Source organism: Microplitis mediator, chromosome 1, assembly GCF_029852145.1.
Source record: "Microplitis mediator isolate UGA2020A chromosome 1, iyMicMedi2.1, whole genome shotgun sequence".
NCBI classification, from domain to species: domain Eukaryota; kingdom Metazoa; phylum Arthropoda; class Insecta; order Hymenoptera; family Braconidae; genus Microplitis; species Microplitis mediator.
The window spans coordinates 21,507,941-21,535,678 of record NC_079969.1 but is presented as its reverse complement, the minus strand read 5'-3'; the positions used below and the strand labels follow the sequence as shown (position 1 = coordinate 21,535,678).

Here is a 27,738-nt window from a genome sequence, read left to right as displayed (position 1 = left end):
CTGACTAAAGTCAATAATTTTCTTCATCTAAAAATTGAAAATTTAAAAAAAAAAAAAAGGAAAAATAAGTATTATTAAATCATATCTAAAAACACTTTGATAAAGGTTTGAATAAAATGAACACCTTTAATATAAAATTTTTTATTGTGAATACGTCAAAATTTAATGTGTTTTAAATCCCGCAGCAGCTCACTAAATTCGATCAATGGCTAAAAAACTCAGTGCAGTATTAATTTTGCATATTGATCAACAATCAATAAAATTTTCGTTTACTGTATATTCTGGAAACATACATTCATATAAAAGAGAATTCATAAATTTCTATATAACACGTATGTTCAATACACATCGGAAATTTTCACGAAATTAATATTGAATGAGTTTTGTTAAAAACGTAAATAGCATTAAATTTTTGTGAAATCAATAAATTTTACGTTTCATTATTTACCCTCATTGAAAATGAGATAAAATATTATTTATTAAAATTACAAATCTCAAAATACTTGATAATTATTCAAACCTCTATGAAAGTTAATAAAGTAATTATTACCAAAATGATGTTACTTTGTGGGCTATTTTATAAGTATTAACAATTAAATGAGAATTATCCCTGTAAGCATATTAGTATTTACAGTTTCAATGCAAACTACCCAGACATAATCTAATCAGGTCCAGTATCTCTCAAATCATATTCTCGAGGTTACTAGAGATATAGTAGTTTGATATTATAGTGCTTGCAACTTCTCCTCACTTTATATCTCTTATACCAAACATTTCATATGCAGATATATATAGATAGATATATGTATACACACACATATATATATATATATATATATACATATAGTGTGTACACAAAGTGGTTTTCGAAGGACCGAAAGTGTAAAGTCGACCGACACATCGTCAGTATGTTTAAATAGCAGTGAACTTTACCGCAAACAGTTGCTGCTATACATGCGCTTGTAAAGTTGTTGTTTTGCTTGAAAAGAGGAAAACACACTATCAAAGGTTTCTCTAGATACTTATAGCCGTATATGCCAAAGAGCTAAGATTGTTTTTTATGTGTAAATAAAACTAATTCAATTCACTGTAAGAAGAAAAATTATATATTTATTTTAACTTACAAATACATTTTAAGTTATTTTAGAAAATTGATAAATTACTCAATCACTGTACAGAGATAAAAATCTGATAATATTTGTTATTTTTCAAATAACAAATTACTATTTCACTGAGGCAAACTTATTGAAACGGTCCAAAAATACAGGATTTTTTCTTTGAATAAGTAAAAATTATAATTGTCTAATTCTATAAATTGCTAAAGCATAAGTAGAATTACTTTTAGTTTTAGAGTACAAAATAAAAAACATTCAATACTTTTTATTTTTTCATTCAGTATAAAAATCTATTTTAGGCTGAAGCTTTCACTAAGACTGCTATTGAATTTTAAAATATTCCAGATTGAAAAAATTGCCTTTTTGTGTGTAATAATAAACTTTTTTTTCCAAATATGTATATATATCGTTTCGATTTTTAATTATTTTTTCTGAAGTGCTTTTTAATTCACGACTATAATTATTAACTAATTTTGAGCTGCGTTTTTTTCCATGTATACGCTTCTTTATAATAAATATTAATTCCGGGAAATCCGAATTTTTGTTTAAAAGCGTATTTTAAGATTTTAAAATCAATTATAAGTTATATATCTTATTTAAAAAAAAAAATGATTTAAACCAGTCACCATGGCCGAGAGGTTAGTGGGCTTACTACTCGAACTTGGTAACTGGCCAGACGTGGGTTCGAATCCCAGTGTTAGCCGAAAAAATCGGTTGTCTGAGATTCGGCCTAACCTCGACCTTATAAAAACCCTCATGTTCTAACTTCACTCCCAACAGTTTATAATCGGCAGTTAAAAAGCGATTTTAAACGAAAAAAAAAAAAAATAATAATTTCATTAAAAATTCATGAATTCAATGTTTATGAATGAGTAAAAGTTGTATAAACAAGCTATTCTTTGTATCGATTAACGTGCAATCTTTTCTAATTTCAATGAAACTACTCAGTTTATAAAAATTTTAATTATTTGGAAAATGTTAATGTTACAAAGCTTCGGTAGATTATAGAACATAAAAAATCTAAAGAGACCAACACAAAAGTGCTTTTAATGTTTTAATGAGACGTTGCTCGAGTACTATTCTACCTCTTGTAGTTATTTGTTTGTCTGTATTATTCACATTTCCATTTATTCATTATTTTTTTTTTTTTTTTTTTGACTACACGGAAGAATGTGTGTAAAGGAATGCAGGTCAAAATGGATCATCCAAACAAAAATCTTCTATTCTTTGAAACCGTGAATAACATTTGGCGAGTACATTTTTATATTTATTGTCTATAAGTCGGATTTTTAATTGTTTGTTATGTTCTGGGGCAAGATAGTACACGGAAAGAAAATTATGGAAACTGTTCCCATAATTTTGTGAAATTTTTTCCTATACCATCATAGGAATTACGACCATAAATTATGGGAGCAGTTCCTATAATTATAGGAATGCTTCCCATAATTATAGGAATAGTGACTATAATTATGGGAATGATACCCATAACGTTATGGGAATGATTCCTCTAATTATAGGAATGGTTCCTATAATTTATAGGAATACTTTCTATAATATTATGGGAATCATTCTCATAATATATGGGAACTATTCCTATAAATTATAGAAACCATTCCCATAAATTATAGGGACCATTCCCATAACATTATAGGAACTATTTCTATATCGTTATGGGAACTATTCCCATAATATTATAGGAATGGTTCCCACAATAGTATAGGAATCGTTCCTATACCATTATGGGAATAGTTCCCATACCATTATAGGAACCATTCCTATAATACTATGGGAATGGTTTCCATACTATCATGAAAAAATTAATTTAAAGAAAAGTGTGGGAAACACTTCTGCAATACACAGAAATATTATTAAATATGAAAGCAAAAATTCAAACATTGAAAAAAAAATTTGCATTTGACAAAAACACTAAAATTTTTATTTTTTTTAATAAATGTAGCGTCGAAGACACTTTATTTGAATCTTTCCATATCATGAAGGAAATTTCTACACTATTTTGCAAAAAAAAAATTTTTATGATATTATGGGAATGGTTCCCATAACATTATGGGAATAGTTCCCTTAATATTATAGGAATGGTTCCCATAATATTATAGGAATGGTTCCCATATTGGTATAGGAACTATTCCCATACCATTATGGGAATGGTTCCAATAATGATATGGGAATGGTTTCCATATTGGTATAGGAACTATTCCCATACCATTATGGGAATGGTTCCAATAATGGTATAGGAATTTTACCCATATTATAGGGATGGATCCCATAATATATGGGAAGCACCCCTATAATAGTATGGGTACAATTCCTAATCCATTATGGGAACTATTCCCATAATGCATAACAAAACTTTCCATAATTTTCTTTCCGTGTATGATTAAATTTTTAAACAAAGTAATCGCAAATTTTTCAAATAAATAAATTATAATAATATTCAAAAATACTAGATTGTACACGGAGAAAAAAATATTGTTCTCAGAAGTATACTGTATAGTTACAGTAACAATACGCTATAGTTATCTACTAGATTGTTACTGCAACGATTTACTGTATCGTTCTGACAACAATACGGTGGATAGCTCTGAGACCTATACGGTATCGTTCTGAGCCCTATCTGACGTCACGCGCGTTGCAAATTATATGAGATATTTAAAAACCTTTATCATTCATAAATAAATGATAAGCAAATAACTTTGATTAAATAAAATAATTTATAAAACTGATTTATTAGTTAGTTATAGTCTAAATAAATTTTAAATATAAATATAAATATATCTTTTAATTTTCCCAATTTATTTATTAGTAATTTAATTTTAAATTTAATATTAATTCAGATCTCATTTGTTTATTGATTATTTTTCTTCTATTTACGTATCACATTTAAATTATAAAACATCGACTATATATAATATTTAGATTTTTGGTTATGAATGTATATTTGATTACAAAAAGCATAAAAAAACACTTATCAATAAATGTATCAACATAGTTATGGAGATTCTACTCTGTTAATTTATTAATTATCCGTGGGTCCATATTTCAACATCACAATTATTTTTTACACTATTTTTTTTATTAAACGTCTGCTAGCAACAATTATACAATATTCAAAAGTTGGCGCGAAAATGGATGTTTAGTTAGGTTAGACGGTGCCGTGTGAGGTGACGACTACGGAAAGTCGTATAGGGCTCACAGCTATCTAATAGATAGTTACTGGAACGATACGGTATTGTTACCATAAGCATACGTATTGTTGTGGTAACGATCTACGAGTTACTATACTTTAGATCGTTCGAGGAGCAATATTTTTTTCTCCGTGTATGAAAAGGGATGAAACAAGACGTTTGAGGATAAGGGTGAAGTTGACATCCTGAGTAATAAGTGAAGGCTGTTATTGCACAATGTCTGAAATCGTGTTTTATCACTCGTCACATAATAGATTTCTCATAATTTACCTGCATTGCATTGAAACATAGTCTAAATATCTGGGGCCAGTTCAAATGAGACAATTAAAGCCCAAAAGCGAATATGTATAAATTTAACTGACAACTTGGTTAGTTAGAATGACATATGATTATTCAGAGGTTCACAATAAGCAAATACTATTCTGACAAGTCATAAATGAAATGAGAAGCTAATGCAACAGGCAGGGACTCGACGTTTTCTCTGCCTCGGGGAAAGAACCGATAATTTTCAATCTGCTAAATAGCATCGGTCTAAAATTGACTTATTCCGAAGCTAAACAGATACTGGAACTGTACTTTCAATGCTGCTAATAGGAAAAAAAAGTTGGAAAATCCAAAAGTGCACATCTCAATCGCTCATTTTATTTTTAATCATTACTTTTATTTTATACAATTAGTTTTTTTGTAATTGTGCATTTTTATTCAATTTTCAATTATTAATTTTATTTTTTTCTTCTTCCCGCTAAGAAAATTGAAAATTTTCAAAAAAAAGGGAAGTTATTGGTTTCGGTCTGATTTTCGAAAACCGAATTTCTAACAGATCTTGACGTTTTGATGTTTTAGGGATCTATTCTGACAATTTTCAAGATAATGTCCGATTGTATGTACGTGTGTACGTATGTAAATATTCTGTAACTTTTGAACGGATAAACCAATTTTGATCTTCAAGGTGGCATTCGACGCGGCTTATTAATTCCTACAAGCTGCGAATAATTGAGCTTGATCGGTAGGGTGCGTTCGGAGATTCCTAAAATAAATTTTTTTCAAAAATCTTTTCTAGTTTTCTATTAAAAGCGCCGCGTTAGTTGACGAAAATTTAATTTTTGTTGTTTTCTTTTTTCCGTAAAAAAATAGAGCTTTTTTTCACCCGTACGACAAAATACATCTTGGCAAAATAGTATATATGCGACCTATATCTTTAGTATTGTCGTATATGTGCTATTTTTGGAACATATTCCCGGATACATATTTTTTTATATGGGCATATAAGATGGTTTCGTGTAGTAATGTCGTAACTGAAGCTTTTTACGCTAAAATGAACGAAATAAAAAACTTCTGGTGCATAAATTGCCCCCGAAGACTTGAAACTGTCAAATTGGTGTGAAATATAAACCTACTGCAGTGCTTAATTAAATGTTGTGCGCACATAAAAATCTAGATGTTTTGTAATTGTTATATTTTTACATAAACAAATTTTTTGAATTTTTTTATTTCAACACTAAATATTAAATGCAACTTTCAGACCATTGGTATTTGAAATTCCTTCACACAATCATTTAAATCACTAGAGGCCATAAATTTTTGACACTTGGTTTTTGTCAGATAAAACTTTTTTTGATTAACGCCACCCAATTAATTATCTTAAAAGGCGCCTTACAAGGGCGCCTCCCTTGATTACCTTAAATACCAAAATTGAATTTATTTAACCAGAAGTGAATATTAATTTCATTAGCGTGTAGATATTTACATTAACACTTTATTTGTTTCATAAAAAAAAAAAAATATCCATAATATTTTAATTAATTATGTAAAAGGTCTGTTTCAGTTCAAATTAAATGAATTTTTCATTTTCAAAGTTGTACAAATGAATGTTGAAATCGTTAAAAATGTCAATAACTTTTTATAAGAGTAATTTTGCCTTGTCTTCTTTTATAAATTATATAATAGAACAATTTATAAGATTTTTCAGTATTTGTTATGTTTTGTTGTTTCGATTTTTTTTTTTTCTTATTAAACCTGTCATACTAAATGAATGGCCGCAGTACCGATAAGATTTTTATTGTTTCTAAATATAAAAGTTTATTGGAGTATTATTGACAACGTTTGTTATACTTTTTAACTTTTGTTGTTTTTTGCTCACAAGTTAATCTTTATTTTTCGTAATTTCATTGTTGGAGAGGTTAAAATAATTAATCAAATAATTATTATTTGAAATTCAATAATTCGTGAATTAAATATTACATTTTATTAATTTACATTTTTTTTTCTTTTCAATTTTAAAATTCATAAAAAAAAATCACTCGTATCGTGTTTGTTAACAAAAAAAAAAAAAAATCAATAACACTCCATTTTTTAAAATTAAATAATTTTTTTTATTAAACTTTTCTTCAACAAGCTAATTTGATTTAAAATAACGCCGGTAATGTAACAACAAAAAATGAAAGTTCAACATAAATCTAGATGAAAAACAGTACGGTTATACAGGTGGACTGATTAAAATTGCATTAGCAGCTAGTGTAATTATTCGTTCGCTGAAAAATTTTTATAAATGAAGCATATAATTAAAAATAATAAATCTCAAAATAACAAATAACAAATAAAATACTCACTGTATTAAATAAAAAAAAAAATCGTTATTATTTTCAAAGGCATAATTTTTATATATGAATAAAAATTTGATGTAAACTTATCTGGATTATTAACTTGACTACACTGTAAAAAATTTGAAGTTAATTCAGAATGAATATAGATCGTATATCAATCCTCATTTACTTCATCGTTCGGAATTCTGGAGTTAAGAAAAATAACTCCGCACACTCTAAAACCAAGTGTGTTACAAGTGTATTATTTTAACACATATTAAATGTGTTCGATGTTTAAGGCCATAAGCAAAACTATAGTTTTTTGTAGTCATTTAAAACACGTTTCACGGTGTATTAAATATCTATAGATTGCTTATGGCGTTTCAATGTTATTTGGGAAGTGTGTTAATTTTGACTACACATTTGGTTTTAGAGTGTGCATGCGTAGTAAATAGAGAGTCTTTTTGGAGTGGTCTGAATTTTATTTCAATCCGCATTCATTCCGATTCAGAATTTTAATGTTAAAATGAACTTTCTTTAGGAGTGAATTTCACTCATAGGAAATGAAATAAATAAACAATCATCTGCTCTGCATTCACTCTGGATTTAATGCGCGTTTATTTTCCGACTCAAAATAATAACTTAAATTTACTGGTTTCACTTAAAGTCGAGCCAATTAAATCGAAATCAAGTCAAAATTGACTTTCTGACTTAAATGGATACTAAGTAAGTCAACTTATTCAAAAATAAATAAAAAATGAATGAAAAACACGTATCATTATGACTTGCTTTTGGCTAACTTGACTTACTAGGGATTCATTCAAGTCAAAACAGACAAATTCAGGTTTTTTTTAACTCAAACCTGAAAATTTTGTACAGTATACCAGATAAAATAGCTTGAATTACATAAAATATGATTTTCCGCAAAATTTTAATAGGTGCTACATATTAAACCTTCATCATCAATTATCTTGAGTTAAATATTCTGGATATGTTAAATTTGAGTTATAAATCATATCATAAGTCAGAGGTATAAGTAGACACGCTAACATAACGTTAAAAATAGATTAATTTGGAACATCGTATCCAACTGTAATAGCGTGTAGATCATCACTGTAGTAAATTAAACGAATTTAAAAATTTTATAATATTTTACCGTTCAATAAATTTATTTATAAAATGTTTTTATTTCATTGTTAATGTAACTAAATGCTAAAACCTGTGTACACAGAAAAATTATTCTCGTTTGAAATACTATGGTGTCGTAGTAAAGCCAGACAATGTTGGCTACCCAACGGAAATTAAAATAAATATATTGTAAAAATTATTATGGCCAGAACAAAATTGACAACGATTATACCATAAATTATTATAACCATTGTAAATTTTATTATGGTCATAGTAATTTTTGCATGTATTTATTTCTATTTCCGTCAGATGACCAACATGGTCCGGTTTTACTATGACACCATAGCATTTCAAACAAAAATAATTAGTCTCCAAAAACCAACTAATGAAAATCACTATTTTGCAGTGAATATTTGATTGAAAAAATTTTCAAAGTGGATAATTTTGACATCTATTTAGTTCTTTCGGAATTTCACTCAGAGAAGAAGTAAAATTTTTCTTTACCTTTTACGACGCAGTTTAATCCTATTGATTAAAATAAAATTTTTTGAATATTACGAAAGATACATTTTTTTGCAATTGAATTTTTTATCGAAAAACTTTAAAAATCTATACTTACACAGAAAAAAAAGGATTTCCTGCTTGATACAGTAAATATATTTATGCAGTTTTACATTTCCAACTGATAATAATTATGTGTTTATTCGATATGCGCAGTGATTTTTTACACTAAACTCCAGAAAACTTGCTATGCCAGAGTGACTTCGGGATTTTAACTCACTAAACAATTGGTGGAGTAAATGTGGATTAAATCTGGGGTTAATGCGAAGCGGATGATTGTTTTATTTATTTAATTCCCTCGCAGCGAAATTTTCTCTGAAGGAAACTTCATTTTAACAATAGAACTTCGAATCAGAGTGGATGTAGATTAAAATAAAATTCACATTACACCGAAATCACTCCGTTAAAAAAAAAACTCACTATTTTCTACCCATGTGACGTTTTTTTTACATTCCGAAACTTTAAGTGACAGTTCACAGAGTGGATCCGCATTTAAATAAAATCCATATTCGCGCCCTATTTCTTACCGAGTACACTGCAAATCCAAGTGTTTAACTTAGTGTGTTAAAATAAAACACGTTAGTGTTTTCTGCAACTTAAGCGCTTAGAAGTAAAACGGTATAAACGTTTAAACAATCGCATAAGTCATTACAAGTGTTTTAAAGGTTCGCGTAACACACTTAGGTGTTTAATCCGAAAACGTTTTATCCGTTTAAAGAAAAAAACACTTCTATGTGTTTTATTATAAAGCGCTTACTGTTACATTAAACGTTTAAAAAAACATCGAGTGTTTTAAATTAAAACAGATATACCGGAATTAAACACTTTTTCAGAAAAAACGTTTAATCTAAAAAACATGTATATTATAAAACGTTTAAATTTCTTAAACAGTTTAAAAAAATTCTATCAATTTTGTCAATCGACAAATGATACAAATAACAATTTCAAAATATAAAAGTGTAATAATTTTCAAATATATTTATGCATTACGATATAGATGTATCAAAACGTATTTTTTTGTATTAAAAATAAAATTTTACAAATGATTGAACTCGGTTCATATCATCCAATGAATTCTAAACGATCTTAATTTATTATTAAAATAAATGTTAAATTTTTAATTTTAAACGACGATAGAGATATTCTTGAACTAATACATTTTTTATATCTTCAAAGTTAACATGGGAAAAAAATTTTATTTTTTTTTATTTTTCTAGCTCGGCATTCGCACGTCATATGAATAAGTCCATAGCATATTATTGTAGAAAATTTAACGCTCTACAAAAAAGGTCTCTTATCATTTTTTGATAAATCCATCCATTCGAAAATTATCGGAGCTGGAAGTCAAATCTATAATAAATTTTCAGATCTTTTTACTTTTCCAGCAAAACTATCAGACTTATCAAAAAATGTTATGGGATCTTTTTTATAGACAATTTTATTTCCTACAAATTAGTTTAAATAAAGTTCATTCGAATTCTGCATTGTTTTCTAGTTATTTTCATTTTAATCTTAGGCCATACATTACTAAATGTACTATCATATATGTTAATGTATGATCCGCATCTTTACGATGCGCGCGCACAGGGTTTACACAAAAACTAAATGTTGAAGTTGCTACATACACAACACGTGTTTTAAAAGTGCGAATTGTATATGTGCTTAATAATTATATTCAGTATACTGAATCACTATAGTGATTTAAATTGAACATTTTGATAAATATTATTTACTACTTATTTGTAAATATTAGTGAAGAAAATTGTGCTTATATACTTTTTCAAGTGTTCCAACATAATTAAGGTTAACTATCCGTATGTATTATTTATTGATATAAATTATTATAGTATTATTTAATGTAATTTCTACTAAATATTATTAAATTATTAATTTAAAATATTTATTATTGATTATTTAATATTTGAAAAATAAATATAAAAATTATAAAAATATATTCAAATATACGTAAGATATAACCTGTAAAAAACGTAACGTTGTACAATTAAGGAAAAATAAATAAATATTTTAAAAATAAATCAATGAATTTAACACAAAATTTGTGATAAAAATTACAATCGAATATTAAATTAAAATAATAAATATTTAAAATTAATAATCTAATAATATTTTGTATAAAGTACATATATAATATATATTGACTATTCTCCAAATTTAATATTTTTTATAAATAATTAAATATTAAATAATAATGAAAATTAAATATTTAATTAAATTATTAATTTTTAATATTAATTTCTCTACAATAAAATTTGCTCATCAACCTAAGATTCTGTTATTGTAGATTTTATGACTATTAATGGTACTATTCAATCTCTATTCCAGTTCTTAAGATGGATAAAACAAATGCGGAAATTTGTAAGGACTGTCACAATTGGAAGATGCTATGGCAGTAATATGGACATAATTTAAAAGTAACATTCGAACAATATTATAAAATTTATGTTACACTTAATGGAAGAAAATGAATATTTATTTATTTAATTTTTCAAATTTTAACTAATTTTTATTAAATGTGTTGACGATCTTTTTCTAGTTCTTTTATTATATTATTGAAATTAATTATTTGTATTATACTGTATATTTTCAGATTCTGAATGATTTTTATAACTCAATAAATAACCAGTTATTTTAAAGTTACTTCTATGGTTTCTAATTTTTTTCAAGTGTAAACATTTTTTAGAGCTTTTTTTTTTGGACAAAAATACAAATATATTTTTAATTTATACTAAATTCCATTTCTTCTTTTATGCTGAATGTGTGATGCAATAATTATCTGAATCTTCTGATGATAAGAATATTATTCCAGGATATGACAACAATCAATAACGACTTTTATTCAAAGGCAACTATTATTTTTAATATTAGAAATATTATTATAAAAATTCAATTGATTGTACTTCAATGGAAAAATTATTATTTTTATTTTAAAAATATTTATATTATTAATTAATGACACTAAACACTTAAAGTGTGTATTAATGCCTAAACACTTTAAGTGCCTTATTATCTAAAACACTTTATGTGTGTTAAAATTAAACGTTTAAAGTGTTTACTACACTTTAAACACTAAAAAGTGTTTAGTAAGTGACTACAAGTATTTAAACGCTTAAAGTGTTTTAAAACAAAACACTTGGATTTGCAGTGTAGTATCAATAATTGGTGCTTTTATCTCATTGGTATTTAAAAATATTCCGAAAGTCTGAAATAATTCATAAAACTAATTCGAAACAGTGAAATTAAACTACTAACTATTTCATACAAAAGTTTCTCACATATTGGATGACTTTCGAATGTAACGTCAAGATAATTAGTTATTGCATAAACTATAATGAAATGTCATCAGAAATTAGAGAGTACTTATCAAAGTGATTGATGGATCATCTGAAATTTATTTATCATTATCGAGTTTTTTTATGTTTTTTTTTTTGTTTTGAATTCAATCAGTTGAATTGGATGGTATAGTTCTAAAGTTGATGTACATTTGTTTGTGTCGTAAGTCGTAACTAATGCAAAACGAACAAGATGAATGATTCAGCGTGTTGGAAAGATAAAAAGTAAAACACAAAAAATTTATGTCAAAATTGGAGTGCACTTAACAAATGAAAAATGAATATAAATGAAAGAAAATTGAATCGACAGAGATTTAATTATTCAATTTCTTTTCCAATGTCGATTATCGTTAATTAAATTTCATTATAATTGTAGAGTATTAAAACGAATAGCATTACAATTTATAAATAATAAGAAGAATTTTATTGAATTATCTCATCATTATAAGAAAATAAATTAACATAGGAATACTTAAAATTGAATTATATGCACTGTAAAACATGCAGTGTTAAAACGGTGTACATTTTAAATAATTTAACTCCGATCAGAGTTTGTGTTTTAAGATGTACAAAACAGAAAAAAATAATATTTCGTTAAAATTACGAAATTATCGTCGATTGAGATGAAAATAATTTCATTACCTATAGAATATGCAACGTAATTTTTATTAAACTGATCAAATTGCTGATATTTTAGATCACTTATCAAATTAAATATTTAGAAACAGTAGTATAATTATTTTTAGGATAACTCTGATGTTTTTCATAAGGTAATAATTGATTTTAAATGTACCTGAAAATCGGAACGTTTTTGCGGAACGAAAGTAAAAAAACCAAAATGAGAAGTAATAAATCTACTGGATCTAGATTTCCAAAATATTTTGCATAGGTATTAGTATGTCAATCGAAGATTGCAAGCTACCCAGAACTACGCCTTAAGTCACCTTAAGCAGTTAAATTACAAAAATTTTTTTCATTTTCGTTGCGCGAAAAACGTCTGATCTTCAGATACATAATTTTATTTTATTTTTTGCGCTGATTTAGTTTGTAAAGAGAATTTACTCATAGAAATCTGTTTTCTGTATTTCATTAAATTAACATTAGCACGTAACTGTAGATAAATTTTCTTTGGACTTCTTCAAAAAATGGTGAATCTGTCGTATCATTAATTTTTGCAGCAATAAAAAATGACCTCTGATACTCTACTCGAAAAATAAACAAACCACTTTTTTTTAAACACCGCTACCGATGTTATATTAATATCGTTTTCGTGTTGAAATTTAACACTTATAACCTTAACACCAGGATAGCGTGGATTTACACTGTTTTTTTTTTTTTACAACATAGGGTAGAAGTACTATTTATGGCTACTGGTATATTTTTGGTCATTTAATACTTTATTTTAATTAGTGAAAAAGTATAAAATAAAATTTTCTTTTTAACAGTGTGATAAAAGTATCTGTACGCATTTAAAAGATTAATTATGTTATTACGCCGTTTACAGATAATTTTATTAAAATTAATGGTGTCTAAAATTGGCCCTAAAGTTGCCGAAAATGGTACCTCTACCCTATATTTTTTATATAAAGAATATCAAATTATATATGAGAGTAATGTCTGTTACATTCAATAATTTTATTTTATTTTATTGCGTCTCAACATAACATGACAGAATATAATTTCCTGTTTCATTAATATTTTTATGAAATTTTGTTTTAATTTCTCGCGTAATACGTTCGTTACCTCGAAATGACAGCTTGTAATTTAATTATTTAAGTTGTTCGAAATATAATTGAAATCTTAACAGAAAAATAATTAAGTTATTTTTTTGTTTTTTTATTAAAAAAATTAACGCAACAAAATATGAAATTATGACAATCAGAATATATGTATGACAATTATTTCCACCATATTTCTATAATTCAATTAATAATTACTTTATAAAATACGTGATTTGAATAATTAATTATGTCAAATATAAATTTATTTCAAATTTTTATTTTATTTTGTATTATTACGTTTAGCTTTAATTTAGGTACAAAAAAGATAATTTACTGACTAAAATATAACGTTTTTGCAAGTGTGTTATAATAAATACACTGTAAAAAATTTGCGGAGTGAACGCTAAGTGAATGACTTCTTATTTATTTAATTCCCTTAGAGTTAATTTCATTCCAAAGGGGAGTTTTGGAAAATATTAATTATAAAAAAAATTACTAACACATAGTGAGCTTAGGCCTTTGATATTTTGACATTTATATTGAGTACGGGAATAATTACAAGCTCTTTTTCTATATATTCACGCGAAATGATTTTTAAAAATTATAAGCCGCTGAGAAAATTTTGACAAATATGATTCCACTGTTTTACAAACTGTCATATGACCGACATCAACCATATCACGAGATAACGTTTTATATTGCACCGAAATGTCAAATATTTCCATAACAACATTTTAGAAATTAAAGACACAATATTTTAAGTTTAATTATTAATATTTGAGTCAATTATTTATTGAAATAATTATGTTTCTAATTAACAGTTGTTTCTATTAAATATTAATTTATTTTAGTATTAAAACTCTGGACCGGAGTAAATTCGAATTGAAATAATAAAAACCGTATTCACTCCCGATTTTTTACAGTGTATTTAAATATCAAAAATCATAAATCTCGATACATTATATAAATATATAGAGACAAACAAAGAATATGAAGTTAATTTTATAATTTGTACTAGATGTTAAAAAATTTTAATATTTTTAAATTCAATTGCATTGTTACTTAATGGCTTTTAAAGTAATTCTGCATAATTTCCATACGATTTGAGAGTCTTGAGATAATGTTCTCATTTATCTTCGTAGTTTTAGAAACATTATAATATTATTTCTACCTCTTGGATGGCAAGTTAAGCAATTGTTGGATTATAATTTCATGCATGGCTTTATAATTAATTACATATATATATTTCATTTATACTTCAAAAATCACATTAGTAATAATAAATCAATCTATCGACATTAATGTCGGTTATAAATTTTCATTGATTTATTAAAAAAAATTTTTCTTGATTTATGTTGTAATCTTTTGGTCAGTAATAAGAATTACGGCTTTCACTATTTTTTTTATTCCAAAATTTGAAAGTACATATTTTTTATTTTTCCAAATTCGGATACGCGAAGGTAATTTATTTTTAATAATTCAATTTTTTCATTTTGTAACGATCGTTACAAATGGATCGCGATTTAACCGTACTTTAATTTTTTTTAATTCTTCTAATTTTTTTTTTTATTTTTTTATTAAAATAAGAATTTGACTGCGTAGTTCAAAGCACACCCAATAATATGTATACAAATGCGTGTACGTATATGTGAGGGTATATTCATGTGTATATTCTTTCACACCTATATATTCATCTAGCTCTTTTTGGGTTTGTTCTGAATTCCCACAGAAAAGTATGTACGTATGAACGGTCAAAACACGAGAGAAAGAGAGACGAGAATAGGAACAACCACTAGAAAAGTAGTATGTCTCTTTCCTCTATGCACAGCTGCAACGCTACGGCCGGTCCCTTGCAATGAGATCACCGACTCAATGTTTTCCAGATGTCCGCCGCGAGTCCCTCAGATCATTGTAAATGTCATCGTAAATGTCATATAAATTCATCAAGATATTTCCTTGATCTAGTTCGACTCAAATTTCTACGACTATGACCAGCAAGTCCCACGGTATCCCGCGGAACCTTTCGGTACCTTTTTCTATCACCAAAAATTTTTCCTCTCTATTTTTGTTTTTTAAAATAATTATATTTTTCTAGAGTACATAATATATTGATCGTAAAAGTCATCATATATTTGACATGGAGACCAAGTCTCACGGTACCCCGCGAAACCTCTCTTTCCCCTTTTCACTATATGGAAATTTTTCCCTCTTGATTTTTGTTTTTAAAAATTATTTTCTTTGAGGACATCTAAAATATTGGTAATAAATGTCATCATATATTTGTCAAAGAGACATTGTTTTAAGGTGTCCCACGGTCCACCATGGAGTTATTTTTCTATCTGCATCCGGTCGCTATCAAATTCCGTGACCCCTTGAACCTCATATTTTACTCTCAGCTGTCAAAAATCAAAACTTCTCTATTTTATTTTTCTTTCCCTTTTTTTAACCCACTTTTGTCTTAGAGATGTGACATCATTCAGCCCCACTTTTCTATTAAACCCTTGCTATATAAACCCATGAAAAATAATCAAAGTCAGTCATTACCGCCGCAACTAAAACCCTTGTCGGATCTATCCGCGAGCAAGATTCCAAAATTCGTTCTCGTGACGGTCCACAGCCTAGGCAACCGGACTCCTAGATCGATAAACGGACTTGAATATTGAAATTTAACATCAAAAGTCATTACTTCTACTACCGAAACCCTTGTCGGATCTATCCGCGAGCAAGATTCCAAAATTCGTTCTCGTGACGGTCCACAGCCTAGGCAACCGGACTCCTAGATCGATAACCGGAATTCAATTTTCTTTACTTTTGTAATTTAAACCTTTGTCGGATCCATCCGCGAGTAAGACTCACTGAATCGACTTCAAAATTCGCTCTCGTGACGGTCCACAGCCTAGGCAACCGGACTCCTAGATCGATAAACGCAACTCGATCCTTTTACCAAAAATTATAAATTACGCGACTTAAATTTTATTTTTAAAACCTTTCCTCGTGACGGCCCTTCGCCTAGGCATCTGGACTCCTAGGTTGGATACCTAAAATAAAATCATTTGAGTTCGCGTTAAAATTAATTAAACCCCTTCACGTGACGTCCAAATCGGAGTTCTTGTTCGGGAATAGTTAATTCAGCTAATAAAAACCTAAAAATCTTAGCAAATTCACTCGAAGGCAAAGCCGGCCTTTCGGTTCAGCGTGCAGTGCGTTCGTTTGAATAGATTCAACCTGTGAATCTCAATAAAACTGTCATAAACATTGTAAATTCCTGTGTGCACAAATTCAAATTGGTGAATTTGGAGTGAGTGTGTGTGCAAGTATATCAACCCTTCTGGGTAAGTCTAAAATTATAATATTTTTATGTAAAATTTAACTTATCAATATACTACACATGTTTTTTTTTTTATATACATTCGTCTTTTCATTTACTATCCTTTTTCTCCGGCATTCAAGTGCTTGTAATTTGAGTCATAGTAAATTTAAGTAAGACAGAGAAAGAACACGGTCTTCTCGAGGGCCTATATTCACCGACCCAATATCCCTCTCGCTCAAAAATCCCGGACCTACCCTAACGCCACGCAGGTCATTGAACGGGACAGTCTATAGTACATCCGCTCGGTACAAATAGACAAATAAGTTATAAACGATACGAAATTATAACATTCTTATATCAGCCACGTGAGCCGAATTCCTTGGTTGGATGACAGAATAAAAATAATTTCATATTATAACTTATAATTTAATAAATCGGTGCCCAATCACTCATATGTTCTCACACTAGCCACGTGACGGTTCAATCGAACTCCTTGGTTGAGTTATAGAACGAGATAATTCGGTATTCCGATATTAAATAATAAATTAATAAAATAACCCCTTCGCCCGTCGCCTTCACTCACTCCGATCGTGACAATTTATATTTATTTTTATTCTTTATAAATTTTTGAAAATACTTATTGTATTTTATTTTAAAAAATACTAATCATTTTATAATAAAAATTAAATTGATAAAATATTCCAATGAAATTTGAGTCAAATTTTGACTCTATAAATCATGTCTTTTTATTAATAAATTTAAAAATTTTAAATTGAATTAAATTGAACCATAATTAATAACTTGTAATGTTATAATCATAAAAATGTTGGAAAATCCAAAAGTTCACACCTCAATCGCTCATGATAATTATCAATATTTTATTATTTCTTTACATTATCAATTATTAATTAACTTTTAGTTTAGTTTTTTGAGCTTTTTCTTTCAGTTTAATTTTCAACCCTTAACGGCCACACCTCACCCAGGCCGCATAACGGCCACATGGGGTTTAAGACCGCTAATTCCACTTTTTTTATTGTATTTATTTGAAAGGTTTAAGACCTCTAATTTCACTTTTTCAAGCCTGGGGAGACTAGTCACCCCATGTGGCTGTTAAGGGTTAATATTGAAAATTTTTTTCAAATTTCCCGCCCTTTTTCTTAGATGTCACTTTTGATTTTTTTATTCTACTGTCACACTTGTGCTGCTACCAGTAGTTGGTGGAGGAAAAACAGAAAAAATAACAATAATAAAAATATAAAATGGCAGTTAAATTTTTCATGAATTACCGGTTTTAAGTTATTTTTATTAATTACAATTAAACAAAAAGGATGTACATAGTGATTTTCAAAGGGGTTCTTGCGACAAAAGATACAAATCTACTAGAAAAAAATTAGGCCAATATATTACATTTTTCGAAAGTTGTCGTGTTTCCAAAGATCCCTACGTAACAATTGAAAGGACTGGTTTCTTGGATAAAAATAATTTATTTTAAATCAATAGAATAATGAATCGATTTAATACCAGGTCAAAATTATTCATTAATAAATTATCTTTAGACGAGTTACAATTTAGCCCATTTCCCGCACAAAAAAATATATAAATAACATATATGTCCCATATAGCCGATACATTGATGCATATATGTCACATATATATTTTTTCGTGTGGGTTTAGTGTAATCCAAAAAGTGTAGTGATAATTTGACGTGAGTGAATTAATCGAATATATAATTTCGATCGTAAACAGACGCAGCGCGTTCACGCTTGAGGTGTGCAAAAGTTAATTGTATAACAAAAAAAAAAAAAAATGTATGTGTTTAGTTTATAAACTTTTGCTTTCTTAAATACCCTGTTAACATTCATCTCTTTTTTTATAATTTATATTAAAAATTTAAAACATCTATTATTAAAAAATACATTAAATTTGGATGCGCATCGATTAGTAGTCTATTTATTTTCATAAGGGGAAAATTCATTTGACCACAAACGCTGACATATTTTGTGACGAAAATTTTATAAGCTATTCAATAAACATTTATTTTCACCATAGTTATTTCACTACATCAAAAAATATATATCATCCCTGCAAGTTATTTTAAAATAAAAAATTTCTACTGTATTGGAAAGTCTTAATAATTCTCCAACACTTTTCAGTTCAAACTTAAACTTATTTTTCCGATCGATACAACTTATTATTTATGATAGCAGTAGTCTTGTTACCATTAATATCAAGTATTACAAAAGTTTAATTTTCACATCGCAATTAAATCAAATAATAAAAGTTTAATAAAAGTAAAAAAGACTTCTTAAATTAGCGTCGAAAAAAAAAGTCTAAATTATAGGTTGTGACTTTTATAATTGATTACACTGGGTACAGATGTTTAATTACTTAAATTGAAAATATTAATTGTTACGATAAATTTAAAAGCATCAAGTAATCATAAATAAGCTGTAAATCTTTTGAAATTAATTCCATAAATTTTCTTGGTAATTTAAATTGATTGTTAAATATTCCATCACTAAAAAAATGTCATATTTGACGTAAAATTGAGTTGTAAAATATGTATATATATTGACGTGCCTAAAATTTTTCCAGAGTAAAAAATCAACGATTAAATGTAAAGATAAAAAATATGCGGGTACTTTTATTTTGTAATTGCAGTACATTATTACAATAGTACTGTTTAATTCAAATCTAGCCCATAGAATATGAGACAGAGAAATAGGACGAAACAAAATTGAGAAATGTCAAGCTAAATCCAATTCAGTAGTATGTTTCTTTTGGTGCTCTTGTTCTCTCACCAATAGCTGTCCACAGTGTGGGAGAGAATATGCGGGTTGCGAACCACATGAAATAATGAATACCCAAATTGTGAACGTGAGCTCCCGATTTTGCGTTCATATAACTGTTGGTAAAGAGGTGAAGAGAGTGTATAGAATAGTTGGTCGTCCGTCCGACCGCATTATGTCCCACTCGAGTACTACAACTTCTGCACATGTATCTCAAATGGTTTGACTATTATCTCTTTTACAGCTTTGCTATACGAAATAATGATTCCATTATCTGTATTAAACATTCGAGAAATTAGCAGTTCTTTCTTTTCATCATTTAAGTAAACACGAATATGTAAAGAGCCCATTAGTCGAGGTAAATTGAGATGGGATGTGAATTAACAGCTCTGTCCATCACTAGACAATTAACTATACCGCATAATTATTTCGAAATAATGCGTTTAGGTCATTGACAATCAGTTAATTCGATTCTGTCTTGCTTGGACATTATTTGCTACTCACAAGAAAAGCCTCAAATTTGCATCCAGTAACAAAATTTTGATTGAAATAAAATCACTTAAAAATTTGTCATTGAAAGAAAACTGAAAGTAGAATTTTTTTTTTTAATTGGCAAAATTCAAATAGTTATCATTTCTAAACTTTTACACCGATAATAATTTTTGAACTTTTTCGACTACTTTGAACATATGGCAAACATTTACCCAACGTTGTGTTATACAATTTTATGTAGAAGACTAGATTTTTATAAAACCTACCTACAATTTTTTTTTTCACCAAATATTTGACGTATCTCATTGTACTTAAAAATTTTTTTTGTTAATGCTATCGCGAAGTAATGAAAGATTTGTTTAAAGCAGATAAAAATTAATCGTACTGTCTTAACAAATCATAGGAATAAATTACTTGGGTATTTTGTTGTGTCCCGTGCTTCCATCTAATAATTTATTACATAATTTAATTTTTCACTAATTACTGTTTATAACTCATGAGTCAAAAATTATTTGAAACATAAAAACCGCTTATTTAAAAATAATAAATTTTATTAGTGACAATAGAAATACATTGTACTGTCAGCGACGCGATCAATCTCGTCCAGTCGATTTAGAGCGCCACATTGCCGCGATATATCCCAACAACTAATGGCATAATCGGCTATACTGGTGCTTGCTTTGTGATATCCATGATTGATTTGGCAAAGCCGCAAAAAATAAAGAATATTCGGTAACGTAAATTTACAGGATCAACGTAAAACGTCCACATATTACTCGCACGTGTGATGAATAAAGAATCGTACAATAAATAAATCTAAACGTTACTGTAAATACTTTTTTTTAAACAGGTAAAATTTCATAAAAAGTTTATATTTTAAGTAATAAGTGAGGTACGGTTTAAGTTTAAGTTCGAATCGTCTATCTAAAGCAATTGAGTGCATCGTAATCCAGCTTCTATAGCTTTTTTAACAAAATGGTATCAAGTGCACATGCATATATAAGTATTCTCGCTATTTTCTAGAAATTTTTCAGAGTTAGTGAAAACTTTTTTATGATAAAGTGGATAAAAAAGTTACAAAAAAAAGAATACTTTTTTAAATTGTATAAAACTTTTTGTAGTTATGTACTTGTCAAACTTTTACCCATAACGATGTGTCTTCAAACACTTCTTTGTTTAAGAATAAATGATATGCTAATTAGTTGATGTGTAGGTTAATAAATAAGTTTTTTTTTAACAAGTTTAAATTATTTATGAGTTGGTGAGTTGGCTTTTTGTGACTACAAAACGTTAAAAAATCGTGATTCCAAAACAATATCATTTCTGATATTAAAATAATATCACGCATTCGGTACAAGTTTAGAGTCGTCGTGATGAAATTTTTTATTAGTTTTCACGCGTGCTCAAATTAATCGTAGATTGTATACAACTATAGTTAAGTTATACCAGTATTTTTTCATTTTCAAAGTAAATATGTTAGCTTTTATTGCACAACTCAATTTCGAAGCAATTTTAATTGTTCAATTATATCTACGGATATAATAGTTGAGAGTCATTGCGTATTTTTAAAAATTGGGGAGGGGGCACTGTCTGAGAATGCTTTTAAGTATGTGATATGTTCCTTATTTTTATACTTGAACAATTAAAATAAATAAGTGTCAAAGAACTAGTGCAACATAACCTCACACTGTCAATAACTTTTTTATTTAATTTCATATTATCTTTTGGTGAAGCGCGCGCAATGCGATTGCGATTGTTGTTTGTGACATGACTGGTTACTGCGTCCGGCATTAGTAACAAAAGTGAAGTTTCAACTACTCATAACTCTGTTGTATCGCAAAGAGACGAGTATAAAGAGTAATAGTTACTTTCCGAAAGGTAAATAATTGATGTTTGTAGAGTAACTATTACTGCTCTAGTAAAAATAAACGAGTGCTGCCTCGTTTTAAACTAGGTGCTAGCTAGCGAAATCAAGACAGTTCTAGAGATTGTGCGCCATCTATGATGAAGAAATTGGCATAGCATACGCCTATATATTGTCCACTTCAATGTATATTTATGTTTACATAAAATACTGATTAACCTCTAATTCATTATTAAAAATTTCTACACGGAAAGAAAATTATAGCAGCGGTTCCCATAATTTTGTGAAATTTTTTCCTATAACATCATAGGAATTACGACCATAAATTATGGGAGCGGTTCCTATAATTATAGGAATGTTTCCCATAATTATAGGAATAGTTCCTATAATTATGGGAATGATACCCATAACACTATAGGAATGGTTCCTATAATTATAGGAATGGTTCCTATAATTTATAAGAATACTTTCTATAATATTATGGGAATCGTTCCTATAATTTATGGGAATGGTTCCTATAATTTATAGGAACTATTCCCATAAATTATAGGAACCATTCCCATAATATTATGGGAATGGTTCCTATAATAGTATGGGAACTATTCCCATAATATTATGGGAATGATTCCCATAATGCAATTGGAATGGTTCCCATACCATTATGGGAACGGTTCCCATAATATTATGGGAACCATTCCCATATCATTATGGGAACCATTCCTATAATATTATGGGAATGGTTCCCATATTATCATGAAAAAATTAATTTAAAGAAAAGTGTGGTAATCACTTCTACAATACACAGAAATATTATTAAACATAAAAACAAAAATTCAAACATTGCAAAAAAAATCGTATTTGGCAAAGAACATTGAAATTTTTAACAAGAATTTTTTGTCAGCACAAAACATTCAAGAAAATTCAAATTTTGGGAAATTTCTACACTACTGTGCAAAAAAAAAATTTAATGATATTATAGGGATGGTTCCCATAACATTATGGGAATAGTTCCCATAATATTATAGGAATAGTTCCTATACCAATATGGGAACCATTCCCATAATGGTATGGGAATCATTCCCATACTATTATGGGAATGGTTCCCATAATATATGGGAACCATCCCTATAGTAGTATAGGTACTGTTCCCATACCATTATGGAAACCATTCCCATAATGCATAGGAAAACTTCCCATAATTTTCTTTCCGTGTAAGCAGTGTAATAAAATATGATAAGAACTGCATAATTCAATAAATTTCCCATAAATGAATTTATTTATAATTTATTATTATTATAATATAGTAGTTTAATAAATAACATAGTTTGAAAATTAATATTTGGAAATTGAGAAAAGACGACACTATTGTAGAACTCCGATTGTGGGCAATTAAAACAAAATGGCGGATTGTCACCTAACTGAGTTATTAAAAATTTTATTCTGGAGTATTAATTTGATGTGTCTTTCAAAGTGGAAAAAATGCCGAATGCTCTTGAAGTTTAATTTAATTTAAAAATTTGAAAATTTTTTAAATATTTAGTTTTTTCAAAGTATTTTAGTACTTTTGTTAAAAATTATAAATTTTATAATGAAAAATAATTTATTGAATTAAATACAATAAAAATGGTGATTACTTAGCCATAAAAATAAGTAGTCGCTATAAGTAAAAATAAGAATGTTCATTAAAATTTTAAAACTATTTGATGTGTTTAAAGTATTTCAGTATACATTTGTCAAAATTTATAAATTTTATAATAAAAAATAGTTTATTGAATTTTTTCTTTGCAGTTTGAATTCATTAATTAATTAAATAGTATTATTATTATATAAATTTATGTTAATTCCATCAAGTAATTAGTGTTGATTGGTTTAATTTATTTATATTAATCTTAAGCATTCATAAATTTATCATTATCAAGTTATTTATTTGATTTTGTAGTTATAATAATTATTTTGAATATTTAAATATATAACCTAAAACATTGAAACCGCGCTAGCCAGCGCCTCGTTTTCATTTTTACTAGGGTATCCCCGTAATGTGCTCAATACTACTGATTGTAGTATAGTTGGAGACAGTAACCATTGCTGCCGTTAGAGTAATTCTTACGGTTTTGAAAAAAATTTTGTTATTTTGTGTAGTATACTGACCGCATTAGTGTTCAACGCAGCAATGGTTACTGTTTTTTTTTCTCCGTGTATTGATAAATTGTATTAATATTTGATAAATTGTTCTCTCAGTGTATCTGAAAAATTTGTAAATTTTCTCTTTTGAGATAGTAATGATTATCATCTCGGATAAGAATGCTTACCATCTTCGATAGAAAAAGTTAACATAAAAAATGAGAATCTTTAAAATGCCAAAATGGAAATAGTTACTTGTTAAGATGGGAGGTATTATCACCTTTTTCAGCGTGTTCCAATCAATTTGGAACCCCAGCATCGATCAAAAATTTGTTTCAGGTCGTGTTATTATTATTCCAGTATCACTTTTTGTTTCGTGTAAATTGCACACCTCAAATGTAAATGCATATTGAACGGTCTCTATGATCATGTCATATACTTAAATAATAAAATAACTAAACTATTTAAAAGACAAGACTCTAAAAAAATGTCTGATCGTATTTTAAGGTAATTAATGATATGGTCACATGGAAAGGTTATTTTTTTATGTATATAAGGTTACACGACTACTAAAGAAATATACAATGAATCGACTTAATATTTTTTTTTTATTAATAAACCTAGAATTTTGTAGAATAGAACCCTATTCAATGTCACTATTCACATTCTTTTCTTTCACTCAAAATAAATACATAAAAGTCAAGCCAGTGTATTTTATCAGAGTCATCATGTTCTCATTAATTTCTCATCATTCGTTTTTTTTGTTTCGGTTTTCTATCACAGACGAGTAACAGTATTGTCTCTGCAGTCTTAGAATAAAATATGTATGATTTCTAAAAACATAAAAACGATTGATTTTTAAAAATTTAATGAGTCATGATAGATATTGATTTAGAATTTAATTTTTACGTCTACCAATTAGTAATTTTACAATTTGTAAGTAAATTTTTTTTTTCAGATATTAAGTAGCGTTATCTGTAAGATTTGTAAAGTCATCTACACGGAAAAAAAATTCACGGATTTTTTACGATTTAACTATCGTAATTTTCATTATATAGTATTGTAACGCTGGACTATAAGTTTTCAATAATAATTTTTACAATAGACTATCGTAATTTTTATTTTATAATTTATACTACTACCAGAAAGAAAAAATCAGATACTATAGAGTAAATTATACAAGTTGTGTTAACATAAATTCTAATACAACTATCGTAAAATGAATGAGTCGGTAATGTAGAATTTCTTTAAATATAAAATAATAATTAGAAGTCAATGGAGTAAAATATATTTTCTTAAAAAAGTAGAACTTATAATTAATAAAAAAGAAAAATTTATCATTTGGAATTTTTTTTTTTTTTTTAACAGTTAAATTGAGAAGGAAAATACAATCTCGAAATAAAAATAAAACATGTTGAAGTAGTAATAATAAAACATTTATTTAATATTTTTTCAAACATATTTTTTTGGTATATATAAAATTTATGAATAAATAACTCATTTATTTGTATTCAAAATACGCACATGTAGAAAATTAAAAAAACCATAGGTGCAATTTTTTCGAATACTTTTTTTCTATAATTTATCATTTTTAAAAAAATCCAAAAATTATTAGGCGTCTGCTAACTTCAGTATCATAAAGAAATGTTGAATGTCCATAATTTGAGGTTATTGAAATGTTTTACCTCTCGCAAAGCCGGGTAAAATTATTCATTGTCGACAAATGAAGATTATCCTGTAACAAAATTAGGAGAATTGAATTTATTAGAAAAAATAAATTTTCATTCATTTAGAATCATTTATCCTATGACCACAAAATACTACTAAATTGTTTATAAAAATAAACTTCTTGTCCAGATAAATGATTTTAAAACGAACGATATACATGATACTGAAGTTAGCAGATATCTAATAATTTTTGGATTTTTTTTTAGACGATAAATAATTAAAAAAAAAATATTTAAAAAAATTGCACCCATAGTTTTTTAAATTTTCTACATGTGTATTTTTTTAGTTTTTTTTTTTTTTGTAATTTCTTTGGTGAAAAAAAAAATCCGAAAATTACTAATTATCTGCCAACTTCAGGATCATACGATATACCCACAGAATATTAAGTTTAATAAAAATTGAATAATAATAATTATACTTACACCACCAAATTATTATATTCCACAATCTATGTAGGTTTGTAATGACGAAAGTACAGTTTTTATTTTAAATTTCTTATTTACAATTGTCCGAAAAACGTCATGAATAATAACCTCTATTTCTGCACTACACTGTGGATAAAGATGAACTGATTTATAAATATATATAGTTGAACCACAAATAATACAGACAAAGTAGATGTCATCATTTGTATTTATATATATATATATACACTCATACAAGCATCACATCATGGTTTGTGACAACACTTGTCTTTCATACGTAAACGCTTCAGATGGCATATACTATACCATTTCAGAAAATTTACAATCCAACTATCGTAATTTTTGTAGCTTGTATTGTAAAAACATAGAGGCAGCACTGTAAATTAAAAGGAAGAATAAAAGAATAAATAGTATAATTAAATCTTATTTTTTATTCTTTTACTATTTACGATAGTAACATTGTAATATTTCTTATTGAATTGATTACAATAAACTCTTAATGAAATTACGATAGTGAATAGTAAAAAATCTTTTAAAAACTGTAAATTTTCGTATCATATATTTGAATGTTACAGACAATAAAAGTATAGTCCAGGATTACGATAGTAATATTGGAATTTTTCGTCGAATTTTTTTTCCGTGTAGTTTAAAAAATATTACAGTTCGAAATTTCTTGTTTTTCGATGAATTTTTTTTTATATAAATTAAAATCGCGTTTAGTTTTGTCATTAGATGAGCATCTGAGGTGTGCATTTTTTTTATTTCCTAAACTTTTTTTATATTGATTTACTAAAAAAATTCAATTGAATTATTAATACAATTTATTAAGTAAAATGTATAAAAAAGTGTCGCATTATCCGTCCCTGAGGCAATGCAGGTCGTATAATTTTTAATTTAGTAATTGTTGATACATTAACAAATTATTTGTATACATAAAAACGTTTCGTTTATTTGTTTATTCATCAAATGAAAAACTGAAACTGAGAAAACTCTATTTTGCTTTGAGGTTTTATAATATATATATATAATATATTTGGCATTATCTTTTTATATAGATTTATAAATTTTGAATGAAAAAAAAAAAGTTGCATTATGTAATTGAAAATTATTTTTTTTATCACCAAAAGTAAATTCAATAAAAATCTTGAATGTAATATTTTAAGATATACTTTTGACAAAAAAATGATATCCAATGACGTAAACTTTTATTATCTGACTATATTTTTATTATTAATCCAAATCGGATTTAATGTACGTAAATTGATATATAAATACGAAACTAGCAAGAGAGCAACAGCACATAGTAATTCCGGGTGAATTCGATGGGAAAAGACATCTCTTATCGTTGA

General features: G+C 27.3%; 1 protein-coding gene and 1 long non-coding RNA gene across 3 annotated transcripts in view; one reads left to right on the top strand and one right to left on the bottom strand.

Annotated features, from left to right (window-relative positions):
- Positions 1-27,738, top strand: part of LOC130675445 (furin-like protease 2) — a 265,829-nt gene that overhangs the window by 55,617 nt on the left and 182,474 nt on the right. The gene's annotated exons all lie outside the window — the stretch shown is intronic.
- On the bottom strand, positions 25,651-26,948 carry LOC130675470 (uncharacterized). Its single transcript, XR_008991295.1, has 2 exons — positions 26,387-26,948; positions 25,651-25,971 (listed from the first exon to the last, which is right to left on the bottom strand). It is a non-coding gene; the product is annotated as an uncharacterized LOC130675470 (long non-coding RNA).